Here is a 12,245-nt window from a genome sequence, read left to right as displayed (position 1 = left end):
TAGTTTTTAAAATGAACTCTACTTAGAAACTAAGGAAGAAAAAAAATAGAACTAAAACACAAACAATAAGTAAATGATTCTTCACATTGGCATATGCAACTACTTAACAATTCTGCTTGGTTGTCTAATAATAATTTTAAGCTACAAATTTTCAAAGCAGAAATCTTAATTTCCAAAGCAAACTTTTCCTTTAAAAAAATTCCTGTTTTAAGTAAAAAATCCTGGAACCATCCTTGATTCTCCCTTTTCTGGAACATACATGTAATTCATCAACAGGCATACCAGTTCTTCCTCCAAAACCTATCTCAAATTCCCTTCACTTCTCTCTACCTCCATGACCCTTCCCTTAGCTAGATGTCATACAGATTTCCGCAACAGCCTCCTAATTGGTCTCATTGGTTCAACTTCAATTCACCATTCTCTAAATTCCATTCTTCACACAGAAGTTAAAGATTATTTAAAAAATATAAATTAGGTCAAGTTCCCCCAAAAAAAGAAGGAAGGAAGAAGGAAGAAGGAAGAAGGAAGGAAGGGAGGGAGGGAGGGAGGGAGGGAGGGAGGGAGGGAGGAAGGAAGGAAGGAAGGAAGGAAGGAAGGAAGGAAAACATTCCAAGCTTTCTCCATTATTCTTCAAATTAAATCTAAACTTATTACTGGGGCCTGTAAGATCCTCCTTCCTCTGGCTGGTCACTAGTAATCCCTCCAGGTGTAACTGACAATAATAGCTAGTAATGCTATAGTCCAGCAACACTGACTCCTCCAGGAATCTCCATAGCTAAGCACTTCCATATCTGAGACTTTGGCACTAGTTCTCTCCTTGAACACTCTCCCTTCAGTGTTGCCCCTTGGCTGGTTTATTTTCAAAGACCACTCTTAACTCTCTTTACTGTATTCACAGAACTTAGAGCATTCCAGAAATGTCCTCCTTACATATTTATTTTGTCCCTCACTAGAATAGAAGCTGACTGAAGGGCCGTTTGTCTTGCTTGCCACCAGGTCTTCACCAGTCACCAAGCTACCCAGTACACAGTAAGGGTAAAGTCAATATATAACTTGTATATAAACAATCTTAAGATAATTCAATTTGAGCTATATACTATCTGTATTATTAAATATAGTTTATGTTGCCTTCCTCCACAGATGCCTGTTTTTAAAGCAAGAGTCACCTACCTAGACAGCTAACATAAGATGGTTTCAGGAGGAAAATGTTGATTCCATTGGCAAAATTCTGCTTCTTGGAGAGCTTTTCTTGATGTCTCCTTCTTAGATGTCTTCACCATTTCCTCCAGCATCAGTGTTTGCTTCTCTGCTTCTCAGACTTGACTTCCAAGAGCCTTCCTAATTCTGGGCCTCCTCAGGGAGAAGAGACAGTGTCACGTGGACAAGGATTCCTCTCCAAGGAGTCCTGCTATATCCCTGTGCACAGATCCACCCTGACCCCCCCATCTCAGACTACTTACTTGAGAATTTCCAGATGTTTGACTTCACCCCCTGGGTTGTTCAAGATCAGACAAAAACAGAAGTTTCCCTTTGTGTTTTATTTTTCAGAACAAAGATATTTAATATATTAGACACCTACACAATGGTCACTATCTTTTCAAATCTCATTTTGAACCCTACCTAATTCTCAAACATTCTAAATTATTTTTCTAAGACAAATAATTTATACTGATCTAAACGCATTTTCATTGTAGGTAAAGACATGCTAAGGAACCATCATCAAAATCCTGGCCTCTGAGTGTGGCTAGCCTTGGAGCAATAACATTATATTGGAAGGAGCTGACATGTTAGACATGCTGTCATATGAAGATTGTTGATAAGGGTCACCTGCAGTAAAAACAAACTGAGATGTGTTGGCTCCTTTAAGAGGACTTACTGGGGTAAGTCCTCATTGGGTAAAAATAGTTCTCCTTCTCTGATCCTCCTAGGCTGGATTTGAAAAGTCCAACAAAAATATTTTCTATAAAGATTTGATTTATTACTTAGGAATTGCTGTATTAGTATATATCTTAGAATTTGATTACTATCAACATTCACAGTATTTTTTTAGTATTTACTAGACTGTAATAATTTAGCAAGAATTCTTAGAGTGACTTAGATACTATTTTGAACCTCAGGAATAATCTTAATTCAGGAAGTCCATGTTCAGATATAGTTTCAAAACATACAGTTATAGTCAATCATAGTCCTCTTGTTTTTTGGGGCTTTTTTAACAGATGGTTGTAAAATCATAAGACTCATCATAAGTTTGACATTTGGACATTCCTATTGTTTTTTTAATTTTGTGGGATTTTTCAGTGAAGGAGAGGTTGGAGAAGTGAAAATAAAGACTATGTCTTAAGTAAGAAAAGAATTTTCTTCAAAAACTTTGAGTTCCTCAGATTGATATGAACTTTTTGTTTAAACTGTTTTTTCATTGTTTTCTTTTTTTCATTTAAACTGTGCAAATCTGTCTAAAAATGTTTCATGTATATGTGTGTATGTATATGTATATATGGGTGTGTGTGTGTGTGTGTGTGTGTGTGTGTGTGTGTGTATTTATAGTGAAGATAAAAATGTAGGAAATGTAGAAAAGTCTTTCAAACTGAAAGTCTTTCAAGTATGTCATTTATCACTACTTTTCTAAAATAATAAGATAATATATTTTATCTACATCTGCAACAACAGATGTAAGTATTAATGAAGATCCTCCCAGCCTCACCCCAGCCAAAGCATTTAGGCATTTACATAAGAAAAAGCATACATCAGCACAAGCAAGAAGTGTTTGGTTTCTCACTCATTTTGTTTAAATCTTTGTCATCTGTCTTTTAGCTCTTGAGTCAGTGTATAAATATAATGAGCAGATTTAAATGCTCAAGTATGCCAGAGGCAATAAGCAATAAGCATATTTAAAAGTGAAAAAAGTGCAATCAAATGACTTTGTAGAATTAGCTCCTCACCCTCCCAATTTTCACTTAATCCTTAAATAGAGACAGTCATTTGATATATCTGTTCCTGCTGAGAGAACACATACTGCTATGTATTGGCAAATACAGAAAATAAATACTGACACTGATCTTTTCTTATGTGAAGTTACAATTACTTGTAACAATTTCATTAATAAGTGCATTAAATGGCTAAATTTCCTCAAGCATTAGCTAAATGACTGCCAGCAAGCTTAGATGCATTCAGATGCAATCACACATTTAATTATATCAAAAAATCTAGGAGGTGAATACTATCACTGACCACATATCATAAAGGAAATTGAATCCTGAGTATATCAATAACTTTAACACCACTGAGTTTACTCAATTACAAACTCCTAGGTAGCCATCATTGTAATCACCAATTGGACATGTACCACACATTACTTTTGCATATTTTTACATACTTTAAATCTAGACACTTCTCCTTGGTGGTATATTTTGTACATTCATACTACTCAACAAATATTTCAACAAACATATACTAAGTGTTCATTACATGCTAAGCATAAGCTAGATACAAATGATACAGCGGCTAAAAAAAAGTTGCAAACTTTACCATCTTCTGTCTCCGTTTCCTTAAACAACTACTCTTCTCCCAAATTACAATACTTCCTCCTTTTGATAATTCAACTCAATTTTAACTCATAAAAATTTAATTATAGTCTCTTCTGTTATCAATCCCTCTTTAATCCTGAGCTAGTCAAAACAATAAATATTTGTCTAATCTATGTTTCTACTTGAGATCTTCTTGTCCTCCATCTAGCAAACTCTCCCTCAGGCCTTGGCCAGCCATCCAAGACATTCTCCATTGCCTCTGATTCACCATGTATTCTACAACAGGTTTTCTTTCCATTCAAAGTGGATGACAAGTCAATACTCAAGGCTCCCTACATTGGGAAGATGTCTTTTTCTCACAGTTTTTTGAGACTATCCTGCATCCCAGACCAATCCATTCATGATTCAAGCTCTGATTTCTTCCTTCACTATCAGATCATCAGGACACCTCCATGAGGCATGAATATGAGCACTCTTGGACATTAACCTATGAGGTGCTAGTACAACAGTGGTGGCTGACATGAAAGTTCAAAGTCACCAACACATGCAGTTTTCTTATGTCCTCTGGTACTGTTCAGGTGATATCCAGGATATACCACTTCATCTTATAATTGATTATTCAATTGTTTCTGGGTCTACATGACCTATGATTTGGCATATGTGACATTAATCAGGTCATATTGGGCAGTTCTGGCCACACTTGCTGTACCATGGGTAGGCTCTCTGTCTCTACCACGGTCCAGTAGAATGCCAGGAGGTTTTTTTGTTTTGTTCTGTTCTGTTTTGTTTTGTTTTAAAGTTGTATAATACTTTGATACATATGGTTTTTTTTTTTTTTTTTTTTTTTTTTTTAATTTTTTTTTTGAAAGAGAGGGAGAGGTAGGGTGCAGGTAGGGGCTCGAACCCACGAACTGTGAGATCATGACCTTATCCAAAGTCGGATGCCTAACCGACTGAGCCACCCAGGCGCCCCAATACTTTGATACATATAACATGGCTTTACTCCAGAACTCTGGTGGGCTTAACTATAATTTCTTCAGTGATATTCTAATATCTAAGATCATACTGGATGATATTGTTCAAAGTAACAAAACCTTTTGTACCATAGCCTGGATACACTGTAGATCCTGTCCTTGTTCTAGACTCCACTCAGAGCTGTCAGCTCTCCAATCTATGGATCAGAGCAGGATTCCTGGTGCAGAGTATTCTGTCTCTAGAACCCCAAAAGACTTACTAAGCATTGTGCAACCTTTGTCATGGCTGAAGGAACAAGATATGATAGTATATCCTTTACTTTAGATGAGACTGTGATTTATTTACCACCCTTTGGAGGACATGTATCAACAAAGGTCTCTAATACACTAGCTCTCCTCTGGCATTATTAGCTTTGTGCCACTGATAAAGAGGCCCAGTGTGATATTCTGCAGAATGTACAGCTGGTCCAGATCTCTTTATATTATGACAGAGGGCAGAAGAGTTACCACAGCCCTGAGGCAAGGCTGTAAATGTATACCACTGGCCTTTCCAAGTGACTGCAAACTGTTTATAATCCTATTTTGGGATACAGATGAAAACATGTTCACCATATCAATAACTCAATATCCTATTACACAGCATGTGAGTTTGTGTTAATCTGCTGCAGCAATGATCCATCATCTGGCACAACAGCTACATTTGGGGCTATGATTTGTTTTAAATTTCAGGACTCCACTGTCATTCATCAGTTCAGGACACTCTACTTTCATTCCTTAGGTCTTCAGGAATAACACTTATTTTTGCTACCTCTTTAAGGATGTGGTATGTTTTACGTTTAGTATATTACCTGTGTGGAGGACAGTTTTAGAAACCTCCATTTACCCTTCCATACAATGATAATTTTCACCCTATATGGGCTCAAAAGCAAATGTTGGAATTTTGCCAAGTATCAGGTATGTCAATTCGATTAAAACTTTAAGCAGCCAGGAAAACGACCACTGGGTGAGTCCTAAGATCCTCTGGACCTATTATAAACTGGACACAGAGCAGACTCTATTTATTGCCTAGCACAATTATGCCCCAACTCTAACTGGGAGGTCATAATAATACATTGAATCTCTGGGTATCAGTGCTAACTTAGGCCCTGTATTCAGTAGTTTTCAAAATATTCTGTTATGTATTTTTGTCTCAGTATGCAATTCTCTCAGTAAAATGATCATAGTTTCCTTTGGGAAAGGACTGAAGGAGTAATTTTTGTACACAATTGTTGTGGAATTGTAGGTTATTCCTCTGGAGTTCTGACTATGCCTTTAGTCATTGTGGTTTTGGTCCAAAAATTGGTTCTGTAATTAAAAATCATGCAAGGAATTGTGGTTGTCTTTAGAGCTGTCTGCCCTGATCATCCATTCTTGCCTTGTTTTCCTTCCTCCTTTCCTTTCTTCCTTCTTTCCTTCCTTTCTTCTCTCCTTTCCTCCCTCCCTTCCTTCCTTCCTTCTTTTCTTCCTTCTTCCTTCCTCCCTTCCTCCATCCCTCCCTTCCGCCCTCTCCGCCTATCTCCCTTCTCCCCAGTTTATTTCTTGATTTCTTTGGAATGTAGAGTTTGATTAGTAACCTTGTTGGCTGCTCATCTATCTTGCCCTTAGGAAGATGCTGTTCTATTAACACACTTCATTACTCTCTGCTAAAGGAGCTTCCATGGCTTCCCCGTGAACTGTGACCTGCCTGCTTATTACAATACTTAAGTTGGCCTGACTTCTGATGGTGAAATGCTACCATATAAACTTTTCCTGTTTATTTGTTTTTTGTTTGTTTGTTTGGTTGGTTGGTTGTCTTTGTCAAGTGATGACACCTAAACTTTGCTCTCAGGCAGCCCAGTTCTTTCCTGGCTTTTTTTATTTTTTAACTTTTATTTATTTATTTTTTCATAAACAATAAGCAAGCCCTAAAAAGAAGATCAGTAAACTTCTTAGTGAGATTTGTACCTCCGCATCAACAGATTCCTTTTAGATTTTGGGAATGATGTATCTTATAAGCCCTCTATGAAGCATGTTTTCATGTTTGTTTATTTGTTTTAAATGTTGTTTGTTTGCTTTATGGAATATATCTCAAGCTGCCATCTCTCTGGTACTCTCTCCAACATCCTCCTCCGCTTTTAACATGTCTAGTGATTACTTGGGCCTACCAGGAAAATCTAGAATAATCTAGTTTTAATTTTATTATTATTTTTTTAATTTACATGCAAATTAGTTAGCATATAGTGCAACAATGATTTCAGGAGTAGATTCCTTAATGCCCCTTGCCCATTTAGCCCATCCTCCCTCCCACAACCCCTCCTGTAACCCTCTGTTTGTTCTCCATATTTATGAGTCTCTTCTGTTTTGTCCCCCTCCCTGTTTTTATATTTTTATTTCCCTTCCCTTATGTTCATCTGTTTTGTCTCTTAAAGTCCTCATATAAATAATCTCTCTAATTTTAAAGTCAGCTGATTGGCAACCTTAATTCCATCGATAACCTTAATTTAGTGTTTCCATATAACATATGTATTATAGGTTCCGGAAATTGCGACATCTATGGCAACTATTTTTTCTGCCTACCATGGTTAGTATGGGTTATAACTTTTCCATGCTTCTAGTAGCCATTCTTACCAGTGTTTCTGCATCCCCTCCTAGAGTTCCTATTCGGTTGTTAAAACATATTAACTGCTCTATCTCAGAGATTCTTACAATTAATATTGGGATCTGGTTCGCAGTTTTCTCTATCCTCCCACCGTAGGAGATGAGGGCCTCTTTGTATACTACCAAGGAGACCTTCTGGCTTTCACACAGCATTCATTTTCAAATAACCACTCTCAATATTTTGCTTTCTTTTCCCAAAGTAATCAGGTTTAGCAGTTTTACTGTATTTAATGTTATTATTTCTCTTATAATTCCCAGGACGTTATACATTTCACAACTTTTGCATTCCCACGAATTGTACCACCTAAATTTGTCACAGGTGAAACTTGTACTGCTACTTTGGGCCAAGAGCTCTCTGTTCTTTACACCACAGTGATGGGACCTTGACTTCCAGTTGGGAGGTGGATAATACCGCTCCAAAATCCCATGTAAGTGTCTTCTATTTTGGTAACAATCCTTAACCATTTCTAGGTTGTATTCCCCAGGAAACATAATTTAAAATGCACATTACATATAGGAGGTTGATTATAGAGTATTCTTGGATTAATTACTCTGGAAGGGAACGGAAGAAAGAATGGGCAAATAGACACATCAAGCAATCTCAAAGGGAACCCCACAAAATACTATGAGGAGTTTTCAAGGTGAAGACTAGTACAGTAGCCTTAGGCCAGGTGGCTCTCTTCACCTGAAGCAATTCCTGAAGGGTGCTTAAAGTAGAGTCTGAGAAACAAATCCCTCATTCCTATAGGGGATTTATGAAAATCATAGCATCTACCATACTATTGTATCTTTAATATTCTCTCCCCCACCACCTCTTTTTTCTTAAAAACTTGCCTCTCCTCATTTATATTTTGTTTTTAGGAATAAAAAGCCAGAAAACACTGCCACAAACCACCTCAATGCAAGAAGCACTGTCATTATTAGCTGCTTAACCATGAGAAGGAATGAAGGATATGCACATAGAATACATAAATCAAGATCTACAAAGTCATATGCCACATTTAAGTTCCTAGTCCAGATTTTACTGAGTGTAGAAAATTGAAGTTCTGGTAAAATCACTGCTAAACACAGGGTCAAACTACTTTTCTATACTTTTCGGCTAAAGTATGCTCAGGGAATACCACATAATCAACTTAATCATTAATTATTTAAGTTAAAAATTCTGGCCATTTGTTATTTGCCTGGTCCTGAAATAAGTTCTAGGGATTCAAAAGTGTGCAAAAGAAAAAGAAATCTGTATGATAGAATTTATTTCCTATGTAAAGATAAATAGTAACAAGACAACAACTTTAAAAATTCTGATTACAGTTAATCATTTCATTTAAATAAACTGGGTGATGTGATAAAGTATAACTTGGGAAGATATTTTAAATAAGAATTACTTAATATTAGGTTACCAATAGTCATTATTATAATTTTTATTGGATTAAAAGTTGCTTGTGGTCAAGTTTTCAGTTTGGTCTTTATTCTTACACATTTCTTTTATTCCACTTTCAATCCTTCACCAAGCTCCCCCTCTTCCATTAATTCTGACAAGTTTCTAAGAAAGTGACATAGCACAAAGTTTACATTAACTCTTAGTTTTAGAATATCCTAATCTAATTCAACGGCTTAATTGGTCTTTTTTTCTTAGATCTAAATATCTAATAGAGGCACTATGTTTTTACTCTATTTCTAGAGTTCATTTTGACTTCACTTTCAATATTAATGGAATAATTGATATATTATTATTTAAGGGATTATAACAATGGTAACTACTAAGCAAAAGAAGTAAAAATTAATATTTTTATATAGAGAGTTGTTTTATTGTCTTGCAGTTTTTTTTTGTGTGTGTTTACCATTTTTGCTCTGTTTGTTGATTTTTAGTGGACACTCCTAGAGTCAATTTTATTATGCTCCATATAATTTATCCTTCCTGTCATGGTTTGGCTGTAATCCTGTCATTACTAGGTAGTAAAATAAGAGGAATCTTTCAACATAGCAAAGAGAGGTAATCTTGAAATAAATGGATGACATAAATCCCAAGGTATGGAAAGCAGTGTTGGTGGTTACTGCTTTCACTCTTAAACCTGTTCCTAAAGAAATGACAGTCTTAACAATGCCTAGAAGTCTACAAGAGAAATATAATACATAAGTGAAAGCCAAAAGCTCAGCGACATAATTTTTTAAATGCTTTGAGAATGAGTTAGTAGTTCTACCAGATGAAGTAAGGATATTTCCTGAATATTTCCATAAATTTGTATTTGAATCAATATGGGATTTGTATGTCTTAATATATGATGGACTTCATTTTTTTCAGGTAAAAATCCCCACATAAATTGATTTTTGTTAAAATATCATCTAATGAGAATTTTTACACATTTAAAAAAACAGTAGCTAATTAAGTCACGATTTTAACACTTTACAGTTGGCCCATTATCACTTTCACACTTAGTCTTCTACTTACTGTAAATGTTAATTTTTTTTCTTTAAAGCTGATTTATTTATTTTTGAGAAAGAGAGATAGCACGCAAGTGGGGAAGGGGCAGAGATAGAGAAGGAGACAGAGGGAGAGGGGGAGGGGGAGGGAAAGAACTCCAAGCAGGCTCTGCACTAGTAGAGGGGCTACTAATGATGTGGGGCTCAAACTCATCAACCGCAAGATCATGACATGGACTGAAGTTGGACGCTTAACCGACAGAGCCACCGAGGTGCCCGTAAATGTTAATGCTTAAAGGAAAATAGGCTTCTTAAAATATTTTCTTACGAAACATGTTGTTACAGGCTTATTGGTAATTTTTAGGTAATTCTTCCTCTGATTATTTTATCTTAGAAATAAAGTATATACATAATGTAGGAACTACTGGGGATTTACTATAAAACTAAATTATTCCAATCGTTGTATTAATTAACCATAAAATGATGATCATTTGTTTAGAAAATATACATCTTGGGGTGTCTGGGTGACTCAGTCAATTAAGCATCCACTCTTGATCTCAGTTCAGAGCTTGATCTCAGGGTCTAGAGTTCAAGATCTGCAGTGGGCTCAGCATATTGTATACATACACGCACAACACATACACACATACACATACACATATATACATATATACACACACAACACATATACATGTATACACATATATACATATGTACACACAAATATACATACATACACATATATGTGTGTATATGAGTGCATATAAACATTTGTTTAAAAAAGTATAAACTACATATTTAGATATATGGACATATATGCATTTTTAAATAAATAATTTCGATGTATGTAAATTCCTCCTCCAAAATTCTAGAAAATATTTTTGAACCCAGATAAAAGTTAGAATTACAAAACAATATTAAATATTTCTATTAAGGCAATTAGTAAAAAACTGTACAGATTAGAATAATATTTAGTGACAGATGGGAGCTCTGAGGAGTTGTACAAAGTGAAAAAGTGTTTTACAGGAAGGAGGGCAGTGCAAGAAAGTTATTAGCAAAAGAAAAGGATTGTTCCAGACAAGGTGGCTAGTGCTTAGGAGAAAGAGCAGAGCAGGGGTTCTTATCATTCAGATGATCTCATCTTCCTTTGGAGGGATGGAGAGGACCCATGTGACAGACAGAGTCCTTGGCATCATCAGAAAGTTCCTTACTGACCAGGTTAAGACTACTTTTCTGGGGAAGGTTGAAGTTGAAATTAGACTAGGTATTAAACCTTGGTTTTGGGAACTGGGCCTAAGTGATGCCAGTTTGGGCCTGTGGTTTTCTTTTAAAAGTGATCTAATAAAGGGTAACTAATGTGTAAATATAATTCTATTTTTTATTTGACCAATGTAAATGTTCGTAAAATTGTGCCCTTAGATACAATTTTATTTTAAAGCTGCACCCCCCCCCCAAATTTTGCCTTAATCAACCCAAGTAAAAGGGCATTTTAATAAATTTTGTTAGAAATCTCCACTAAGTGTTTTGAGTTATGTTCAAATTAAGCCACTTGTTAATTCGGCTACATTTTGCAAGATATGCAATTTTTTTTTTTTTTTTTTTTTTTTTTTTGGTAAATGTGTTAGTCCACTAGGGCTACTGTAATAAAACACCAGACACAGGATGGTTTCAACAATAGACACTTATCTCTCACATTTCTGGAGATTAATTGGTCCAAGATCAAAGTGCCAGAATATTTGGTTCTTGGTGAGAGACCTATTCCTGACTTGCAGATGTCCACCTTCTCGCAGTCCTCACATGAGGAGGAGAGAGAGCTGTTTGCTCTTCCTCTTTTTGTAAAGAAATTCATGTATCATGGAGGCTCCACCTTCGTGACCTCATCTAAGCCTAATTACATTTGTAAGGCCCCATCTCCACAAACCCTCACACAAGGGATTAGGGTTTCAACATATGAATATGTTGGGGAGACATATATTCAGTCCATAACAATGGGTATCTACTAAAACTTAAGATTTTGTGTTTGTTATGTACAATGATATATTTTCTAAAAGTGTATTTATTTACAGGGCATACGATTGGGGGAGGGACCATAACAGTGGGTATCTACTAAAACTTAAGATTTTGTGTTTGTTATGTACAATGATATATTTTCTAAAAGTGTATTTATTTACAGGGCATACGAGTGGGAGAGAGAGAGAAAGAGAGGGAGAAAGAGAGAATCCCAAGCAGGCTAGGCACTGTCAGCACAGAGTCCAACTCAGAGCCCAAACCCACAAACTGTGAGATAATGACGTGACCTGAAATCAAGATTGGATGCTCAGCCAAACAACTGAGCCACCCAGGTGCCCCTACAGTGATATATATTTATAGTTAGAAGGAACTAATATGAAAATATCTATTAAAACACTAATGTTAATACCTTAAACACTCATAGCAAGGGGAGATCATTCCATACCAAGGTAGTCCATTCAACTTTGTGAACAGAGAAAACAATGGACCAAAACACTCAGACTATTTTATACGAATTGTAACCTCTATGCAGGTTAGGTAAGCTTCTATGAGCTTCAGTTTCTGCATTCCTAAAACAGATATTAATGCAACAACCTCTTCTTTTCCTACAACCATTGGGATGAATATAAAAAATAAAAAAGTT

The sequence above is a fragment of the Panthera onca genome, chromosome C2 (genome assembly GCF_046562875.1).
Source record: "Panthera onca isolate mPanOnc1 chromosome C2, mPanOnc1 haplotype 2, whole genome shotgun sequence".
NCBI lineage: Eukaryota > Metazoa > Chordata > Mammalia > Carnivora > Felidae > Panthera > Panthera onca.
This window is presented reverse-complemented; position numbering follows the sequence as displayed.